At 49.6% G+C, this 14,952-nt stretch overlaps 1 protein-coding gene across 1 annotated transcript in view; it reads left to right on the top strand.

Annotated features, from left to right (window-relative positions):
* The first annotated feature begins 491 nt into the window (after window positions 1-491).
* gnaz (guanine nucleotide binding protein (G protein), alpha z polypeptide) overlaps window positions 492-14,952 on the top strand; it is a 433,151-nt gene continuing 418,690 nt past the window's right edge. Inside the window, exon 1 of the mRNA XM_072498489.1 lies at window positions 492-854. The gene's annotated coding sequence lies outside the window, so the exon portion shown is untranslated. The remainder of the gene's footprint in view (window positions 855-14,952) is intronic.

Genomic DNA, 14,952 nt, shown 5'->3' with positions numbered 1-14,952 from the left:
GAATAATTGGGAAAAATATCCCTCATGCTGGCAATGTGCTTCTAACAGACACAGCTTTGTGCTTCCCTGCATTACTGGAATGCCAGTTCTCGCAGTGTGTGAGGATGCTAGCAGACACTGCACCATCCAGATGAAAAGCCAACGATTCTTGCAAAAGATGAGTTCTTTTTTTATTCATAGTTACTTTGCATTACAAGAGAGATCCACATTTATGCTATGTTTTTGTCGCTGCTTAATAAATAAAAGGTATCTGTTTAATTAAGGATAGAAATAATAATCGATCGGAAGCTTTATTTCCAAATCCCCCCTCTTTCCCTGAACAGCTATGGAGCAGTCAGCAGGCAAATGATTTGCCAGCAGTAATGGCAGTCCAGACAGCATCCTCCACTGGCAGCCAATCGGGGGACATTCTGATTTTCTGTTAGCGCGCACCTCAAACAGATCAGCTGTGCGACTGTAGCTGATGTGAGTGGGTCTTGGTAAGAGCTGCTCAAGCCTTTCTGTCAAAAGGAATATCGGCTCTGTAGCTGGTGCTGGCGTGGACCTACCCGTGCCCCCCACATCCCCCCCACCCCCCACCCCCCATACACACACACACACACACGACAGCTTGATCACTGCACTCTAACCAAATCACACCCATACACATTCTGGAGGAGGCAGGGAGAAGCAGGGGAAAGGAAGACTGCTGCTAGCTGCTGGTCTGTCTTCACCACACAGTACTGCAATGATTCTGGCTTCATCCCTCCGGCAGGCATTGATGCTGCTGTGAAGGACAGGGAGGCACTCTTTAACAGTGTGTGTACACAAAACAGCCCGACAAGACAAGGAGCTGACTGCTGAAGCACGCAGGGGTAAGTGGAGCTCTCCTGTCTTTTGCTCAATACACTCACCCTATTGCTGTGCTCTCTTGTGGGTTTCCTGCACTTTCAAATAAAGGCTTTTTGGGGTCCATGTACTTGTCTGTGAAATTTGGATTGCTGCCATCATTCCCCCATAAATAATTTGCAATAAAATGATGGAAAAAGTGGTGTATGGATTGGGAGTGAGGATGAGGATGGGGAAAATTGATCTGGGTATCAATGCTATTCAAGGATCCCTGGGCTGCAGTGCAATTACTTATGAACGATTCAATATCACTTCAATAATTCTGAGATTATTCAGCTATAATTGTGCAATGCTTTTCACAGCAATCATCCCAGTTACTTATGTATTTAAAAAAATCCAAGACAGTCTCTGATGAAAGAAAAATTATTGATAAAAGGGGAAAAATAACACGAGGTTTTTGGTACAGCTTGATGAATATTGTTGCTAGTGTTTCTAACCTACAGAGTATGGTGACTTCCTTATAAAGAGGACGGGGCAGCATTTGTTCCCGATTCCATTTCAGATACGGCAGACCTAAGGAATAAAAGACCTCGGGGAAATGTGTGCTATTTTGTACTGCCTGTGAGCATCCAGTAATCAGCTCCTGTTTCATTTATTGTAATGATGTCACCTACAAAGTATCCAAATTGAGCATTTTTTTTGCCTGTTCTTTGGTAAGATTCTGTGCCAGGGTTTCAATAGGTACATTCCGAATGCAGCTCACACAGAATCAGATCAAGCTGGACCCTTCTGTGTTTGGACTTCCTATTGAAATTAGGATCCAGACGATGGTTCCAGTCACAGATGCTCTTGAAACATTGCCACATCCCACTTGAAGGTTGGATTAAAGGGTAACCGACTAAAATCAAACATCCCCCTTTATGCTCACCTACTTTCAACATCTTTGCCTGCAAGAATTGCACCCGCAATTAGAAGGGCAAGACAGCATGTGACCGCTGCATGAGCACAATACCTGCCAACAGGCAGGCTTTAGAGGGTGGGACAGATTTTACTAACATCTCTTCATGCTGTCTGAACAGTATGTTCTGTTGCCAGAACATGTTATATCTTAGGTGCATCTGTCACCCACCCTGAGGATTGCTGGAATCGCGATCTGAACGTGGGAATGTTTTGTAATTAACAATCTAGCTTGTGGGTCGGCAGTTTGCGCTATTTAGGTGCCCCAATAATGAAACTATTTAATTGCATTTACATCTCTGTCAAACCAACTTCATGTCCCAGGAGTGGCTTGCACTTTAATCTAGCACCCAGGCGGTTGATTTATTTAATTTAACTTCTCCGTTATTACTGTTCTGAAATTATTTTGTGGCAACAACAGCATTTCAATTCTTTGAGGAAAGGAGGAAAGTGATGGTTTTGATCATGGAATGTGTTTGCTTGTGCTTTATTGAGGAGCTTCCGTTGAAATGCCTGTCACAAAACAACTGTGGTCCTGCCATCTTTACTCTCTAGCTGAAGGGTCAGGAGTCTCTGAATGGGAGTAGATCAAATGGGAAGTAGATCAAATGGAGACAATGTCAATTTTTAAAAAGAGTATTGTCGATAAACAATTTGCATTCTAATGAAATTCTGGTGCACATGTTATGAAATAAGAATGTTTTTAATACTGTGAAAGCAGCAATGTTCCTATTTAGCTATGTTAGAAAGGTGGTTAAAGTGATTAGACTTTTCTACTAAGAAAGGACAGGGACGTGCAAAAGAAATTACAAGGGCAAGTCTATCGACATCTTTGCACCCCCTGCAGTTAATTTTGAAGGTAGGGCATTGTTAATGCTTGTGAGCGCTCTCGGTTAAAGAATAATACAAAGGCTGGAGGATTAAAAGGAGAGAGAAATGAACACAATGAAAAATTAAATTCAAAAGAACCAAATAATCTGGTGATAAATGAGCTGCCTACCTATTCAATTGATCCAGGTCCTGTTGTCACCATTCAAAAGACTTTGGGGAATTTTTGATCTGTTGGACCACACAATGAGCCAAGATGTCAACCTGGGAGTGGCAAAATAAGTGAATTTGTCTCCTCCCATTACAAGCACACCTGATGATGAACAAATATAGCGGGCGGAATCTTCTGAGCAACCCGCCGTGTATTTTGGGGAGGTGGCCTGCTAACGGGATCTTCTGGTCCCGCCATTGTCAACAGGATTGCCCGTTGAATGCACCCCTTGTCACCAGGAAACCCAAGGCGGGGTGTGCCGTCGATGGGACCGGCCAGTGTGCCAGTGACAGCAGGGATGCTGTCCAATGCCCACTCAGGTAGTCATCTAGAGCTCAGGAGGTCCTGCAGAGAATTTGGGACAAGAACATGAAGGGGATAAGCACAGAATAATGTAAAAAGAAAGCATGAGTATGCTGCGAACACTCAGCAGGTTTGGCAGCATTTATGGATAGTGAAACAGAGTTAACATTTCAGGTTGATGACTTTCTATCAGAACCCAAAGTAAGGCTGTTTGGTATCTTGAAGTCCATTCTCTTAAAAGGCAATGTACAATTAATCGTATTACAGCTTCAACCCATCCCACAAAATTGAGACATGGGTTAAAATCCCATCACGACAGCTGACGGAATTTTAATTCAGTTGATAAATCTGGGATATAAAGCTAGCCTCAGTATCATGGACTCATAGAATCCCTATAGTGCAGAAGGAGACCATTCGGCCCATCGAGTCTGCACCAACCCTCCAAAAGAGCATTCTACCCAGGTTCACTGCCCCGCCCATCCGCCCTATCACCCTAAACTAACCTGCACATCCCTGGACACTAAGGGGCAATTTAGCATGGTCAATCCACCTAACCTGCACATCCGGAGCACCCGGAGAATGTCCACGCAGTCACGGGGAGAATGTGCAAACTCCACACTCACCCAAGGCTGGAACTGAACCCAGGTCACTGGCGCTGAGAGGCAACAGTGCTAGCCACTGCGCACTGTGGTGTCAATGGGCAGAATTCTGAGCCTGCTTTAGCCATTAATGAGAACAACAGCATGGGCAGAAGATATGGCGAGAATTGGGAAACGCAATTCTCGCCGGCGAGATTGTGTTTTCAATTTCCCAGGACCCTCGCCGGTGGTGTAACGAGAAATCCACCACAGAAGGTTGGGAACTTCATTTTATTCAAATCTTTTTATTCGCCATATTGTTATGGGCCAGGGTTTAGAGAACCCCAAAGTGTATCATGGAGTTCACCTGACCCACCACGTTTAATAGATTGTGGTATGGGGAGCACACGGCCCATTCTACAGGTGTGGTACAGCAGAAATGGAAAAGTATTTTTTAAAGCAAAACAATGTTTATTCTATGAACTCAAGTTAACCTTTTTAAAACGTACAGTGAACATCTTAGCAACCATTAATTCAAATACAACCCCCAAAGACTACACCACTAAGTAACCCTTTAAGTTTTCCTTTTTAACATCCATATGACTTAAAAACAAAGCTTTTATCAGAAGCACATCAGGTTAAAGTCACTACTGTTATTAGTTTTTAAATCACCAGGATCGATTTAAAGTCTTTAGATTACAGAGAGAGATTCATACACCTTCTGGCTGTGACTGCAGCTATCCAGCTCTGAAAACGAAACAAAAACACACCCTGCAGCAAACAGCCTCAAACAAAAGTAAAAAGCTGACAGACAGCCCAGCTCCACCCACTCTCTGACATCACTGCAGTAATAAACACCCATTTCTTAAAGGTACATTTCTTAAGCACCCATTTCTTAAAGGTACTCTCACATGACAATATTTTCTTCATTTTCACCATAAATGGTGAAAAACAAGAAAACAACAACAAAACAACCCACCAATATAAAACCTAAAACACGACTCACAAGTTAAAAAACAAAAAACAAACAACAAACAAACGCCCCCTCCCTCCCACCCCCACCTTAGCCTTCAACAGCAACCAACTCCCGAAAGTGCATGATAAACAAACCCCAAGAATTGTAGAACCCCACCTTCGACCCCCCCTTAACTCAAACTTCACCTTCTCCAGAGTCAAAAGTTCCAGCAGGTTCCCCCCGCCACACCGAGGTACAGGGTGGAGAAGCTGACCTCCACCCCAACAGGACCTGCCCATGAGCAATCAGCGAGGTGAAGGCTAAAATGTCTGCCCCCGCACCTGCCTGCAACTCGGGCTGGTCCAACAGCCTGAAAATGGCTTCTAGGGGACCAAGCTCCAAATCCATATGCAGCACCCCTGAGATGGTGTTAAATAGCTTTCTCCAATACTTTAAGCTTCGAGCAGGACCAAAACATATGCACATGGTTTGCGGGGTCCCTTCTACACCACTCACAGACATCCTCCACCCCTTCGAAAAGCCGGCCCATCCTCGTTTTGGTGATGTGCGCCATGTACACGACCTTCAATTGTATCAGCCCGAACCTCGCGCATGAGTTGAGGTGTTCACCCTTCACAGTACCTCACAGAACCTCTTCCATCACCCCCCCCCCTCCCCAGCTCTTCCTCTCACTTCACCTTAACCCCCTCCAGGGATGCCCAATCCTCCTCCAGAATCCTCCATAAATCGCCGATACCACCCCCTTTTCCAACCCCTCCTCGACAGTACTGCCTCCAACAGCGAGGGGACTGGCGTTATCTGGAAGGTCGGGAAAGCCTTCCTTGCAAAATCTCGAACCTCTAGGTACCAAAACCTTTCCTCCTGCACCAACCCGTACTTCTCTCCCAGCTCCTCCAAGCTCGCAAATCGTCCCAGGAACAGATCTTTTATTTCCTTAATCCTCCTCTCCTCCCATCTCTGAAACCTCGCATCCAGCCTCCCCGGATAGAAGCCTCTACAGCTCGAAGCTATGATTCTTCCTAATCGGCATCCCCTCTGACCCGGCCCACAGCTTAAAGTGCTGTCAAAGCTGCATCCAAATCTTCAAAGTTGCCACCAGCACCGGACTCACCAATTACTTGCCTAGAGCCATCGGGTGCGGCGCCGTTGCCAGCGCCCTCAACCCCGACCCCTTACACGAGCCCTCCTCCATTTTAACCCATCGGGACTCCTCCCCCCCACTTGACCCAGCCCCACACCTTCTCAGCATTCACCACCCAATAATAGTACAATACGTTTGGGAGGCCTAGACCCCCCGCCTGTTGCCCTCTCTACAAGACCACCCTCCTAACCCTGGCCACCTTTCCCCCCCCCCACCCCCCAACCAAATAAACAAGGTAACCAATTTGTCCACCTCCCTGAAGAAAGATTTTGGCAGAAAGGCTGGCAGGCACTGGAATAGGAACAAAAATCAGGGTAACACATTCATTTTAACTACCTGCACCTGGCCCACCAAAGACAGTGGGAGGTTGTCCCACCTTGCCAAATCAGCCTTCACCCGCTCCACCAAAATAGTAATCTTATACCTTCGGAGCCCACCCCAATTCCACACCACCTGCACCCCAAGTACCTGAATTGGGTTGCCACCCTATGAAATGGCAGCCTCCCCACCACTGCCCCCACTCCTGGTTGGGACACCATAAAATACTCGCACTTACCTAGGTTCAATTTATACCCCAGGAACGATCCAAATCTTTGGAGCAACTCTATTATATTCCCCACCGACGTGCTCGGCTCTGAGATGTACAGTAGCAGATCATCAGCATACAAGGATACTCTATGCTCAACCATGCACCCCCCCCCCCCCCCATTAACCCCTTCCACAACCCCGAGCCCCTTAGTGCGATGGCCAGAGGCTCGATAGCCAATGCAAACAACAGGGGGGGACAAAGGACACCCCTGCCTAGTAACCCAGTGCAGAGAAAAATACCCTGAATTCATAATGTTAGTGCAAATGCTCGCCATCGGCTCCCTACACAGCAGTCATACCCAGGCCATAAACCTGGGCTCGATCCCAAATTTTTCCAAGGCCGCCATCACATAACCCCACTCTACCCAATCAAACGCCTTCTCTGTATTTAGTGTCACCACTACCTACGTCACCTTCCCATCCGCCGACGACATGATCATATTTAACAACCTCCTCACATTCGAGAACAGCTGCCTTCCCTTCACAAACTCTGGCTGATCCTCTCCTATCACCTTCGGGAGACATCCCCCCAACCTTGCTGCCAGCACCTTTGCCAATATCGTGGCATCCACATTCAATAGCGATATGGGCCTATATGACCCACAGGCCACCCGGTCTGTATCCTTCTTTAATAGCAGGGAAATCAAAGCCTTCCCCAACGTCTGTGGCAAAACCCCCCCTACCTATCACATCCTCAAACATTCCCACCATCAGAGGCGCCAACATGTCCTTAAACTTCTTATAATATTCCACTGGGAATCCATCCAGTCCCACTGCCTTCCCTGACTGCATCCTCCCAATTGCCTCTTTTATCTCCTGATCCCCCACCGGCCCCTCCAGTCCTGCTCTGGCTTCCTCCCCCAACCTCGGATACTCCAACCCGTTCATTAACTCCCTGATCTCTCGCTCCTCTCCCGGTGGCTCCCACCTATACAAGTTCTTATAGAACTCTTCATAACTTTATTGATCTGCTCCACGGTCACCACTAGCTTCTCCGTCTTATCCCATACCTGGACTACCTCCCTCGCTGCCGCCTCCCTCCGGAGCTGGCTGGCCAACATACTCCTCAATCACCTCATGTTCGTAGACGCGCCCCTCACCCGTCTCAACTGGCGAACCACTTTCCCCGTGGGCAACCAATCAAACTTTGCCTGGAGCTCCTTCCTCCTGGCCAAGAGGGCCGGACCCCTGGTATCTCATGTCTACCTCCAACATCTCCTTCATCAACTTTTGGCGCTCATCCATCTCTTCCTTGTCCACCTTGGCCCTAAACAAGATCACCTCCTCACCCACTACTGCGTTCAGAGCTTACAAAAACCACCGGCTGCGAAACTTCCCCAGTACAATTAAACCCCACATATTCCACCTTCCTGATCTTATCGCAAAAACTCTGGTCCCCCAACCACCCCACATCCATTATTCACCCAGCCTCTGGGCCACCCCCTTCTCCAGAACCACATGCACCCAATGCGGAGCATGGTCTGGAATAAATATCGCTGAATATCCTGACCCTTTGACCCCAGCCAATAAAGCCTTCCCCATTATGAAAAAGTCTATTCTTGAGTACACTTTATGTACCGGGGTGAAAAAATGAATAATCCTGCTCCCTCGGGTGCAGGGATCCTCCACGGGTCGACGCCTCCCATCTTCTCGTAAGCCCAGCTAGCGCCTTCACCCTCCCCGACTGGGCCAGCGAGTGCGGCTGCAACCTGTCCATCCTCGGCTCTTGTGCCATATTCCAGTGTCCCCCGACTATTAGCTCGTGAGTGTCCAAGTCCGGGATGGCACCCAGCACCCTCTGGGCAGCACGGTAGCACAACGGCTTGGGTCACTGTCTGTGCGGAGTCTGCACGTTCTCCCCGTATCTGCGTGGGTTTCCTCCGGGTGATCCGGTTTCCTCCCACAGTCCAAAGATGTGCAGGTTAGGTGGATTGGCCATGCTAAATTGCCCTGAGTAGGATGCTCTTTCCAAGGGCCGGTGCAGATCGATGGGCCGAATGTCCTCCTTCTGCACGAAAGAAGAAGAAAAGAAAAGACCCAAGCTGGGAATCGAACCAGGGACCCTGGAGCTGTGAATCAACAGTGCTAACCACTGGGCTACCGTGCCACCCTTATCAAACCCCGAATGGAACACCTGACTCACAGAACCCATCCTGAGCCTCACCTGAGCCTTCACCCTCAGGTGGGTCTTCTGCAACATCACCATATTGGTCTTTAGGCTCGTTAAATGCCCAACCACCCTCAACCTCTTCACCGGTCCCCCCAATCCCCTCATGTTCCATGTTACTATTCCAACCGGGGGTCTCTCACCCCCCCCCCCCCCCACCCTTCCAATCCGCCGTCAACATAACCCTGGACCCTGCCCACTGGGCCTGACCAGCCCCATCCCTTTGTTGCCATCGAACCCCTCCCCCACTCCCAGAATTCCCCCATCCACTTCCTCTTGAAAACACTTCTCCCAGTATCGATCCCTTTCACACCTCCTAGGCGCAAACCAGTCTCCAATGACCACAGCCCCTCCCCTGACCACACTCCCGTTCACTAGCCAACCTTCACTTGCTAATGTGGAGGCCCCAGCCCAGGCACCCCTCCTCTCAATCCCCTCCCATGCCCAATCTCTAAAACCAAAAGACAACAATCCTAACCAGTGCAAAAAACGTGCCCCAGAAAATCGCCATAACCCCAAAGTTCAATAATCTCCTACCTGCTGTACCCCATACCACAGGGTACCCTTCCCCGCCCACCAACCCAAAAACCAAACCCCCAACTGTTCCCCTACTTCATATAAAACAAATAAACATCCTTTAACAAAACGGCAAGAAATAAGACTGTACAGCATTTAATCCCCCTTCCCTCAGTCCAAAGCCAAATCCCAGTCCCATCTCTCATTCTAACCCCAGTGCTTCAGCCTTCACGAAAGCCTCCGCCGCTACCACTATCTCAAAGTAGCCCTCCTTCGAGTTATAGGTCACCCTCAGCTTCGCCGGGTAGACGACGCTGAACCTCACACCATTACTGTAGAGTGCCGCCTTCACCCGACTAAAGGCCGCCTCGCCTGCCTTTTACCAGCGCCATGGTAAAGTCCTGGTTTGTACAAATACTAACTCCTTCCCACTTCACCTCACGCCTTTGTTTCGCCCAACAGGGGACCTTCTCCATGATGTGGAATTTGTGAAAACAAATTATGATCGGCTCATTTGTCTTCGGCTTGGGCCTGAGCGACCGATGAGCCCTGTCCAGCTCATACCGGGTGGGTTCTTCCCCATCCCCCAACAACTCCGCCAACATCTTCGCAAAGTACTCTGTCGGCCTCAGGACCTCCACCCCCTTCGACAGGCCCACTATTCTTAAATTCTGCCACCTTGACCTGGTCTCCATGTCCTCCACCTTGGCTCTAAGTCCTTTGTTGGCCTGCACCACCCTCTGCATCCATCGAGGTGAACTTTTTGAAAATTACTTTATCAGAGTATGGACAGGGGCAAACCCCTAATCCAGCTCCTTACCTGCTCCAAAAAACAATTCAAATTAAATCCAATTGATGGTCCCCACAAGAGACATACCAGACCCAGGCCTTGCACCTGACCTCATACTCATCTTAGCTAAAAGGCCGAGAAGTGATCATCAAAGTGAACTGATCACTATGTTGCGACAGAGCTTCCTCCACCACATTCAACTTCTCTCCTTCCTCCCGTAACCTTGGCTGATGTCTTCAACACTGTTACTTTCACCGGGGCCATCGCCTCCTCCACCAGCTCTTTCATCGCTGCCATAATCTCCTTACGCAGCACCTCCATGTATTTGGCGGACTGCTTTTCAAACTCTCCAGCCATCACCTTGGTCAAAGTCTCTACTGTGAAGGGTGGATCTTCTTTCCTGCTGCCGGGCTGACCCGTTCACTTGACGGCGAACTTTCGCTCACCCCCTTAATCCCGACGGCTTTTTTCTGGTTCTTCGACATTCCCCTCCTTCCTTATATCTTCCTGCACCAGTTTCTCCAAAATCTGCCACTGGAACCGGGCATTAAACTCCAAAAAATAGCCTCGAGCAGGAGTCACCCAACGAGCGACTTCCACCTACATGCAGTCACCGGAAGTCCCAGGTTGGGAAGTTAATTTAAATGCATTAGCATATCATTGGTGAGACCCCCCCACTGGGAATCCCCACCCCTCCCACTGAATATTCATTGGTCGCCGTGTATTTACAACAGCCGTATAAAAACAAGAATCTGGCAACCTCACCTCTGAAGGTGAGTGCTCAGGTCGCCGTCACCCTCACCCTCCAGGGTGCCAGTTGCAGAGGGGGCGCTAGAGAGGACATGAGGGCCCCAGCTAAGTTCAACTTGGGGCCGAGTGAGGGAGGGGTGGGGCTACTCGCATGCCTCAGAGACCCTTCATGGCTGTGAGCTTCTAACTCTAAAGGAGTTGGTTGGGCTGCTGGTATGCACACAGTGAGTCCCATGTTCTCCTTGCTGGGTATGTGGTGATATAACCACTGAGGGATAGGGTGCCTTATTGACCCTTTGAATCACATTTTGTTTTGATGTTTTAAGTCTCATTTGTGATTCGCTCTTCGTTTAAGGCAGGTTCCCTTTCAGGGACTGTCTCTTTAATTTGTCCCTCAGTTTATTTGGTTTAGTTACTTGGTTAATTACGTTGAACAAAATAGCTGGAAGATTGAACTCCAAGGCTAATGCTCACGACTGAGGTGACACAGATTTGGCCCACAATGCAAGGCGTCATGTGTCATCCCATTCAAGTGATGACGGGGAGCAGCGTTTTGTTCCCTCAAGAGGTTAGAATGCAGATCGATTGAAGGCACTCAACTGCCCTCCCTCCTCACCCATGGGAGGGGGCACGGAGCCCACTGGGGGGGGGGGGGGGGTTGAGGCTCATTGGAAAGGTGCTCACATAGGGGATGCAAATGATGGGTGGCCCAGATCCTGGGAGGGCTGAGGGTCAGAGCATTGTTTGGAATCTTCATCGCTCACTTTAAGGTTATTCCATTCAGATTTTTATTCCAGAGAATCATGGAGCCAATCGAGCTGGCAATTCTTTTTATTGTGATCAACATGCATGCAGCCAGGGACATCGTCCTGAAGTGGAGGGGGTGGCAGGGCCTATTGATCTTCTGGGAGCAGGACCACAGATGGTGGAGTCTCGGAGGAGACCCTACCGACCATGGCGATCCGCCCTAGGTTTTCCTACCTCCAGATGTCAGTGGTCGGACAAGAGGTCAGACAAGAGGTCCCAGAGGTCGGTGGACACCTGTGGCAGGTGATTCATCAGTTGGCATCACATGGACTTGGAGGTCACCCATTGCCTTTGGCTCAAAAAGCTACTGCGACTCTGAACTTCTATTCCAGTGGCTCGTTACAGGGCTGCATAGGTGACCTGTGTGGCATATCCCAGTGAGCACTGCACAAGTACATAAGGGACATAACAGATGCGCTGTTTGTGAGGGCACACATGTACATCAACTCAGACCAGGACCAGGCTAGCCAGGACACAAGGGCCATGGTATTTGCCTGCAAAGCAGGCATGCTGCGGCTGCAGGTGCAAGGTATCATCGACCAGCATCCATAATGCTTTGCGTTCCCATGGCGACATGGGGCACCGTTTTTGATCCACAAGGGATGCTGTTCTCGCAATGTCCAACTCATCTGTGACCATGCGATGTGCATTATGCAGGCGTGTGTCCATTACCCAGGGAGCATCCATGATAGTTACATCTTGGGCACTTGCAGATTCCAGCCATTTTTGAGGGAGACCAGCGACTGGAGGGATGGCTCCTCGTGGTCAAAGGGTAGCCACTCAGGAGGTGACTGATGACGCTAATGCAGAGACCATTAAACACCCGCCAAGACTCGCTATAACGAGGCTCATGCGTCAATGTGTGTGCTGGTCCACTGGAAGGCAATTGAAATGCTCAAGACATGGTTCAGGTGCCTGGACAGATCAGGGGGAGACCTCCAATACAGCCCCCAGAGGATGTTTTGAATCATAGTGCTTTGCTGCGCTCTGCACAACTTGGCACTGCACTGTGGAGAGCAGCCGAACCAGGAGGGGATGGAAGAGTGGCACATCTTCTTGGATGAGGAGGATGTTGAAGAGGCGACAGGCAACCAATAGAGGAGGGACAGGAAGGACCTCTGGTGATAGTTAGGGTCGCATGGGGCACAGGGCTAGGGAGGCCCTCATTGATTCTCATTTTGATGACGACCAGAGCGCGAAGACCTCTCCCAACATGGGGTCTCACATCTTCTCACTACTATGGGGCCTGCGGGAGGTCATCAACATGGTCACTTCATTCATGGGCAGGACACTAAAGCGACTGACCGGCGATGCAGGAGAATGCCAATGACTTGCAGTGAGGAAAGAGTGATGCTCATCTTAACTTCCACGAAATGTCTGACTCCTGCCTGACAGAGAGTTGAATGTGACCTGCCACTGAACGGGAGATCCAGGGGCCCATAAAGGCAGAATAACACATCTCAGCTGCTACTGCCTCTTCCAAGGTCAAGGTGTGCTTCGCCACCTCTTGACGAGGTGGCCAGATTTTCACACAATTTCAGCAGATGGTATCCTTAATACTAGAGAATTCTGGCACACATGTGAGGCCTGAGCATTTGTGTATGCGGGGGCGGGGTTGGGGGAGCGGGGTAGGGAACCTATCGTATTTGGGGGTGGGGTTGGGGGTACCTGTGCCAGGAGTGACGCATCGTTACTATGTTGTCAGTGTGGGAGAGGAATAGCACTGCCATTCTCACACTGCACAGGGATGAAGCGCAAATGTTGCACAGGAGTTTGCGGAGCATGGCACCATGAAATAACAACTTGGAGGCTCTTTATGGGTGATCAAAGTGATTATTGTTGCGTGCTTGTCATTACAATGGTGACATTTCACTAATAGTGCTTCCCACTAGGTGCCTATCGTTTCTTAGTCTTCCTCACCTTCCTGCTACTTCTAGGTGTATTGCCAGGATCCACAGCTGAAGTTTGAAGTGACCTGCTGACTGCCATGCCCAGCACAGATGTTGCAGTGCTACCCTTCCCAGGGTGCAGGTTTAGAGCTGTGTCACCCACAGGGAGGGGGTGTCAAATGGACTGGACACTCCAGGGTCTCCTGAATGGAAGGCCAGGTTTGCAATCCTTTCAATTCTCTTCCCTTGGGTGTGCAGGAGCCCCTCGGCTCCTCCAGGGGTTGGAGGAGCAGCTGTAGTGAGATCCAGAAGCTCTGCCCCTACTCTAGGCGCTGACACTTGTGAATTCTTACTAATGCCGGTACCATGTAGTTGAAGCTCTACACCATAGAGCTCATGCCCTCCGCCATGGAGGATATCCCCTGCCATGGAGGGCATGTCCTGCTCCAAGGTCTCCACTGCGGATGCCACACTCGCAATGTTTGCCTCGTCGCATCAGACTGATGGTACCATCTCCTCTGTCAGAAGGCGATGGGACTCTTCCAGTCAGTCTTGCAGTCCGTGGTGTCCACGGGCAGCAAGGATCTGTACTGATCTACAGATTAACCTGCAATGGAAGGGAGATGCATTAGTGCCGGACAGGGGAACGCTGATAGGAGAAAGGTTAGGCCATAGCTAGATGTGTTGTGGGTAATCACTTGGCCCCAACCTCGCTTCCTGCTCCTTGCCAAGGAACCTGAAGGGCATGTTCCTCAAATGGGGTTCGAGTTTTGAGCTTCGGTGTCACTACAGCCTCCTGTGCTCTCTCATGCCTGTTGTGCTCACCTTTGCCCCAAACTAAGACAGATGGGAAGAGTGTAGGCGGAACTCGTGCCAATTCAGATGGGGATGAAGTCTGACGTTTGTGGGACGTATGTGGGATGTGTGTGGGAGCGGACAATTTGAAGGGCACCGGAGCTACTGGAGGTATTATGGATGGGGGTGGGGGCAGAGATGGGGGGTGGGGTTTTGCAGCACATGAAAAGTGCTGTGACCCTGTGAGGTGACTGATAGTGAGATCACTGTGGATGTGTGAGGGGTCTGTTTAGGGGTGCTGAGGGAGATAATGAGGAGGCAGACTTACCCTGACTGCACAAAGAAAGTCCGTCCTCTTTTGGAGTGAGCTGGCACTCACAATCCCGGCCACAGCCACCCAAGGTGGTGTTGCTAGCTTGGCATCTGCCCAATCGTGGGTAGTGGGTTTCCTGCCTCTGCACAATCCCATTGAGAGGTATGCTGAGGGCTCCCTCTGTAAAACGTGGTGCTGTCTTCCTGGCAGCCATCCCCCGACTTGACTTGGAACAAGTTCTGGAGTAGCGTTTCAAAGGACCACCCCACTGATTACAGAGATTGGCTTTTCCTGGGTCGAGCGTATCAGAGGCAAGCCTCCATCTGCAAGGCGTGAGTTACGAGGAAAAAAAAAATTGTTGAAAAAGCTGAACATATAGTGAGTTTTCCCACTGGCACCATTGGGATTCTCCCCAGTTTTCTTACCGGAGCCAACACTTTTTTTAAAATGGGCAAATTCCGCCCCATGAAACTACCATCAATTGTTGTAAAAACCTGCTTGGTTCATTGGTATCC

Source organism: Scyliorhinus torazame, chromosome 1 (assembly GCF_047496885.1).
Source record: "Scyliorhinus torazame isolate Kashiwa2021f chromosome 1, sScyTor2.1, whole genome shotgun sequence".
Taxonomy (NCBI): domain Eukaryota; kingdom Metazoa; phylum Chordata; class Chondrichthyes; order Carcharhiniformes; family Scyliorhinidae; genus Scyliorhinus; species Scyliorhinus torazame.
Note: the sequence above shows the minus strand (reverse complement) of the source record. Positions and strands in the feature narration are given on the sequence as shown.